Source organism: Callospermophilus lateralis, chromosome 3 (assembly GCF_048772815.1).
Source record: "Callospermophilus lateralis isolate mCalLat2 chromosome 3, mCalLat2.hap1, whole genome shotgun sequence".
NCBI classification, from domain to species: Eukaryota; Metazoa; Chordata; class Mammalia; order Rodentia; family Sciuridae; genus Callospermophilus; species Callospermophilus lateralis.
Window position 1 is genome coordinate 31,044,024 of NC_135307.1, and position 7,454 is coordinate 31,051,477.

Genomic DNA, 7,454 nt, shown 5'->3' on the forward strand with positions numbered 1-7,454 from the left:
GCATTTTCAGACATTCTAGTGGGTGTGTAGTGGCATCTCACTGATGTAATTTGCATTTATCTGATGACTATTGAGGGTGAACATCTTTTTATGTGCTTATTGGCCATGTGAATATCTTCTTTTGTGAAGTGTCTATTCAGATCTTTTGCCCATTTTTAATTGGATTATCTTCTTATTCACTTGTAAGATTGTTTTATAGTTTGGAGTCAGGTCTTTTGTTAGCTAATCCCTTTGTGTGTTTTTGAACCTTGTGTTTCCCCCACTTAATGTTGCCTTCTAAGCAATTCTTCATGTAATAACTTTGAAAACATTCAAAAGTAACATTCCATCATATTTATGAATTACTTATTCATTTTAATAATTTTCTTTGTGTTAAACAGGATTGCATCCACTTCTTTTTAAAGTTTTTAAAATATGTTCTTTTTAGATATACATGACAATAGAGGGTATTTTGACATATTATACATCATGGAGTACAATTTATTTTAATTAGGGTTCTATTCTCTTGGTTGTACATAATGTGGAGTTACCCTGGTTGTGTATTCATATATAAGGGCAGGAACATTATGTCTGATTCATTCTACTGCCTTTCCTATTCCCATGCTCCCTCCCTTCCCTTTATTCCCCTTGTCTACTCCTATAGACTTAGAAGTCCATTGGATTACTTCTACTTCTGTTTTGTGATTGCTCTAATAGCAGTTCAATGCTTATCTTTTCATATAAGTCTGGTTTGTTCCTTAGGATATATTCCTAAAAGCAAAGTAGCAAAGTCAAGAGGCAGAACATTTTTAGGGTTTAGTGCCAAACTTCTTCCCAAGAAGTTTATAACATTTAAAATGTCACCAGCAGCAGGCGAAAACTCCCATTTATACTGCCATCACCAGTTCTGATATCCTTAGTATTTTTTTTTAATGCTGATTTAATGGGTAGAAATGGTGACAAGTATTAAACTGAATTTTGTAAATTATTAGTGTAGCTGAACATCCTTCCAAATATTTAGTAGTCTTTTATTTTTCCCCTTCTATGAATTGTTTACTTGTATCTTTTGTTGTAAATGGGGTTCTGAGTCACACTCCCAACTCTGCAAAGAAGTTGCAACAGATGGAAATGTTTGGTGTTGGAATCAGGGAGGGAGAGATGTGCCGGCTGCTGACTAGAGAGAGGATGGGCTGGGGATGCCCCGGGCCCTGCACATGACTGTCGGTCCTTGTGCCACTGAACATGCCTTTTTCATCCAGGCCAACCAGTTTGTTGCTTTCTGTAAATAGCAAAGGGGCACAAAGAAAGGAATTTCCAAAAATTAAGAATAGAAACTTGCCTCTGAGAGTTACATGATAACTTTGTTGCCTAATGGAGCCCAACTGTGATATGCAAGGCCACCAGACAGAGTTAAAAGCACTCCCAGGCAAGTTTTGATAGTAACCTCATCAAAAGAATTGCCAGACCCAAATAATAAGCTTGTCATTCAGGAGGAGCAAAAAGGTGTGGTTCTCAGTAATCAAAATGGATGTACAAATGCATACCACACCCTAGGTTAGATCCCCAGCACTTCAAAATAAAAAAATGAACCAACAAATAAATCAACAGAAACAAAAACAAGTGCCCAAAGGTCTGTGGGTTAAAGAAGTTCTCAGGTTTCAGGGGATCTTGTCCTGAGTGATCATGCAGAAATTTAACTCCTGCAGAGGGTCCCTAAATATTTTGAGCCCAGTAGTGCCTCACATAGTCTCACAATAAATCCCCACACATAGAGGTTCTCAGGGGTGTTTCTCATGAGCTTATGACTGACAATCCTTCCCAGGTCTTCTAGGAATCCCCAGGGTGTGTCCCATATATGCCCACAGATGAAGGCCCTTTTTGTAATATTTATGGATGTCCCTAAGTAATCCTATACGGGATGAGCTTACTAACAAGTCTTCTAGAAACTTTCAGAGGAGTGTCTCCCTATGGCTCACAGATGAGAATCCCCTTTCCCCTCAGTTGTAGAGATCTTAGGTAGTGTTGACATTGGCACCTCAACATGCTCCTGTGACCAATATTCCTTGGAATCCCCAGGGAGAGTTGCATATAAGATCACAAACATGGCCTTGTTTTTCTGGTGCAGCCACTGTTCTAGCCAGAGATTCCCCAGGTTCTAGAGCCCCCCACTAGACACCTGACCAAGGACTGCTATTTCTTACTGGTCAAAATTGTCTACTTTCTAAGAACAGAGGCTGCATCTTGTTATTTTCCATATTCATTTCCATTTTTCAGTGCCTGGCCCATCTTATGGGCTCTGTTTACAAGGGTCTTGTTGTCTCACAAGGAATGTGGACAAGACACCAAGCAAGAGAGCTGAAGTCCAAGATGTCCTGGAGCAAAGTAGGCTGGATTCTATTGGATGCATTGTTTCTGGATAGAGTGAATTGGTTCCTAAAGGTTAGAAAGGGTAGAGATTGAGGAGGCCTTTCTGTCCACAAAGTCACATGTCCAAAGGACCAGAAAGCACTAAGTCATACAAAAGGCTAAGAATAGTCAAGGGTTGGGAATAGGGGGAACATGGGGACAGAGGAGTCATCAGGGGCCAGGTCATGAAGGATTTGAAATGCTATGATCTGAAATTCAGATTTCATCTTGAAAAGAATTCTGAAGATAACCAGTGAAGAATTTTAAACCCTAAGGGGTTCAGGCTATATATTATAAAGACAATTCTTGCAGTCATGTAGAGTATAACATAGGGAGGGCCAGGGAGAGTAGGTTGAAGACCTTGTCCAAGTGAGAAGCTTTGAGACCTGAACAAGTGTCAAGGTAGAAGAAGAGAACTGGATGGGTGGGAGGGATGTATAGAAGGTAGACACTCAGGACTTGTCCCCTCATGGGATGCTGTGGATGAGACAAAGGGAGCAGAAGGTAAATATGGTCAAGTGGATGCTTTGATATGCCCCATATACTGAAGGACTCATTACTCTAGCTTCTGAGAGAACTGCCCTTGGCTGAAGATAGCTATCTTGTTATACTACCCCCCTGCATAGTCTGCACCCAATGACTGCCATTATTTGGGCATAAAAGCTACATGAGACCTGTCATCCCAACCCAAACCTTCTCAGCTTTAGAGTCTCCAAAGCAGCTGGCTGAGGCTGGTTGAGACCTTTCTATAGCTTGGCTTCTTCCTCCTTAATCTTACCTCTTGCCTGCCTTTCACAGGTGGAGATCTCAAGATCACTTTCTAATGCCTCTCCTATGCCCATCTGCATCTCAGAGTCTGTTTCTAATACTTGCAGTACCCACTCTCCTGGCCTGTGAGGAGTATAGATGGTGGTGCCATTCACTGATGTGAGGAATCCAGAAAGAGGAGCAATTATAGAGTGAATGGGGTGGGGGAATCATGAATTTGAATTTTGGAAATTTGAGTTTGAACTTCTGGAGACATTAGAGAATTGAGACTAAAGTTTTAAAAAATATGTAGACTATTAAGGATAGATTTAGGAGTAATTAGTAATTTTGAGCTTTGTCAAATCTCTAACTGGCCCTATCCCAATTGGAAGCTCTTGTGGTTTGGATCTGGAATGTTCCCTGACAAGCTGGTGTGTTGAAAGCATGATCCCCAGTGTAGCATCAAGGTTCAGAGGTGGCCTTTTAGGCAATGGTGAGAGCTATAACCTCATCAGTGTATTAATCCATCAATAGCTGAATGGATTACTACTGGGTGGTTATTGCAGGCAGGAGCATGGCTGGAGGCTTGTAGGTCATGGAGGGAGTGACCTTGAACTGTCACTTCTTGCACTCTCTCTGCTTCCCAGCCCAGCTGCCAGGAGTTGAGATTTCTTCCACCATGTTCCTCTGCTGTGATATTCTGCCTCACTTCAGATACAAAGCAATGGATTTGGTCGACCATGGACTAACACCTCTTTTGAAACCATGAGTTAAGATAAACTTTTCCTCCTGTAAGTTGTTCTTGTCAGGTTTTTTTTTTTAAACCAAGGATTGAACCCAAGGGTGCTTAACCACTAAGCCACATCCCTAGCCCCTCCCTTTTTTTCTTTTCTGTTGAGATAGGATCTCACTAAGTTCCTGAGATTGGCTTTGAGTATGCAATCCTCTTGCCTCTGCCTCTTGAGTCACTGGGATTACAGGTGTGCACCTTTGTACCTGGCTCTTGTCAGTATTTTGGTCATAATGGTGACAAGGTGACAAACACAGAAACATATCCCAAATTTCTTGGAAGTGGAATTGCCATGATCCTTGATTCTCTTTGTCTTTGTCTTTACATGTAGCTTGTGACTGCATCCTGGCATCACTGGGTTATTTCAGCCTCTACCCTGTTCACCTATACTCTGACCCTGGGTTTGGTTCAATCCCATCCTCCAGATATACCTCAGCTCCACCCTCTCCTGTGTTTGCCAGCTTCATTTTTAGCCTTGACTCAATTCCACCAAAAGTGGCCCAATGTGAAGCATAGTCCTGGTGTGAATCCCTCTTAATTCTGAGTATCCCAATGGTTAACATTGTTAACTCTCAATTTCTATCTTCCCTGAGCTCTGTCAGTTGCAGGTGGTGATACCTTTCAACTTTTATAGGATCACCCATTGTTGGGCACTACTCTCCTAACTATCTTTGAGCATCAACCTGTTTTATCTCAAGGCTTTGTACTAGCTATTCTCCCAATGCCTGTATGGTTAGTTAGTTAGTTCCTCCTTATCATTAAGGTTTTCATTTCACCTTCAAATGTCAGCTTTTCAGAGAAGACCTCCTCGATTCCCCACCCAAAGTAGTCACCCAATTCCTATCACATCCTTTATTTTTACTTTTCTGCATAGCACTCATTCCTATCTAGCATTTTCATATTTGTTTGTCTCTCTGCCTTTCTCCCAACTAAAAGGAATGTCTAAAAAGGAATATCTTGTAAAAATTGTTCACCATTCGGCCCCCAGCACCCATAAAGGTACCTAGCACATATTTGATGTTCAATAAATATTGAACCATCGCTTGAATGAATCTGCTCTTTGGCTATTGTGGCCTTTATTAGATTGAGTTTATTAGACTGAACACCCCCCAGATATTGCATTAACTGGAGTCAAGTCTGAAGTTCCCATATCTTTAATCTCTGAGTTTCCAGCATGCCTGAAGTGTGACCATGTATATTATGAGAATTCAGTTGCATTCCCTGCCCCCTTGGCTACCAGTTCATTTCACCTTTTGTTTGATGGTTCTTTCTCATTTTGTTTTCTCCTGCACCACTGGCTTGATTGGTGGTGATTAGCAGAGGGTAGTCCATTTATGCACAACACCTGCTTTCCACCTGTGTCCCCATGAGCAGTCAGCTCTGGACCCTGTACAGGAAGCTGGCAGGTGTCCTTCATGGCTGAGTGGCCTCCCAGAGTTTTCTCCAGGAGTCAGATCCAAACTGGCACCATATGGGTGGCCACCTGTATGACACTTTGCCAGCATTGCATTGAACACATCTGCCAGCTTATGAAAGAGACCTGGAGAGGCCTGCAGGCATCGAGGACTGGCATGCAAACTGGTCCAAGAAGAAGGCTGAGCCAGAGGGAAGCAGTTTTCACTTTGTGAGTCAGTGATAATTTAATTGGCCTTTCTTTACTTCTTCATGAAACCAGAAATGTCAGCTCAGAAGATGGGGTTCTTGCATCCTTCCCATGAACCACTCTGAAGAGTCAACAAGTGTGCCAAAAGTTAATTTACCCAAAACCAGTGCTGGAAAGTGCATCCTGTCACAGTGATGTTCTTATGTGTAGATGTCAATGTTCTCCAGAGAAACAGAACCAATAGCATCTATCAATTTATGGATAGATAGACCAATGGATAGATGAGAGGAAATTTATGAAGGAAATTGGTTCACACCATTATGGAGGCTCACAAGTCTTTCATATGCCACCTGCAAGCTGGAAAGTCAGGGAAGTTGGTAGCAAGGTTCTATCTGATTCTGAAGACCTCAGAAGTCTGGGGGACACTGGTGCAAATACTAGAGACCAGAGGTCAGAGAACCTGGAGCTGTGATGTCTAAGGGAAGGAGAATGGTGATCCTGCTCTAGAAAGAGAGAGAGAAAATTAATTTGTCTTTTCTTTGCTTTTCTGTTTTACCTGGGCCTTTAGAAAGTTGGATGATTCCTATTCATATTGGGTGAGGGTTCCTTACCTGGTCTACTGATTCAAGTGCCAATGTCTTTAGGAAACACTCTCACAGATACACCCAGGAATGTGCTTTACCAGCTCTCTGGATATCCCTTCATCCAGTCAATTTGGCACCTAAAATTAACCATCCTACCACGGGAGAACTACACAGTGTGAAGGCTGTGATTAGAGGGGTAGTTGTTGCTTTATAACCCAATCATTCATCCAGAACCACTCAGCCTACATACTACATGCTAATTATCAGGTATTGTTCTTTGGATGATGATGAGACTCACAGAACCAAGGGTTGACACATTTGATTGGATGGTTCTTGGTGGAATACATCAGCCAAAATTGTAGTTCAAACTCTGGGCTGAAGATATTTCATTTGAAAACATTTCTTAGTTTTGCTTATGTGATTTTCATTGATGGTTCTGCCACCTATTCTGCATTAATGATTTTGCCATTTTGATCCCCACTTTTGCTCACCCCAAGTTATCAACCTATTGAGTGACTGATGGACCCATTATGTTACTTGTTCTTTCATGAGTTTAATTTTCGAAGTGTTCATTGTTACATATTCATTGTAAGAGACATAGGAGATACAAAGTTGACTACAGTAGGATCAGATAATATGCTGTAATAGCTCATAACAGGGAGGGAGGTTTTTTTTGTGTGTGGGTGGGTGGGTACCAGGGATTGAACTCAGGGGCACTCAACCAGTGAGCCACATCCCTAGCCCTATTTTGTATTTTATTAGAGTCAGGTTCTCATTGATCCTAAGCTTGGGAAAAAGAGGAAGCAGAAATTTCCTGAAGGGAGAAGGCTCCTGGATTCAAATTCTGGAGGAGAATAGAATTTGGTCTAGCAGGGAGGAGAAGGGAGAGCTTGTCAGGCAAAGGGAGCAGCCTACTTAAGGGTGCTACTGAGAGAAAGAATTATTGGGACCCTTTGAAAATTCATTGTGGCCACAGCATAGGTTTGGGGGGGTTAGAGATCAGGGGAGGCATTTGGACACCATTCTGAGAACAACAAAAGCTATGGAAGGACTGATCAGAGGCATTGTGGGATGAGACCTAAAATTTTTCTGGAAGATGATTCTGGTTGCAGTGTGGAAAATGGGTTGAAGAGGGGCTCGATTGCGCAGTGGGCCCTTTTTTGGGGAGCCAGAGACAAAATCAAGTGGTTACCGGGGAGGAGGAAAGAGGTCAGGTGAGATAGACGTTGGATGTGGAAGGAGATAAGAGGAAGAGTGAGGCCCAAATCTTAGCCACAGGGAAATGATAGACAGGGGTACCACGAACTGAGACAAGGTCGGCCAAGAAGGAGCAGGTGGGAACACA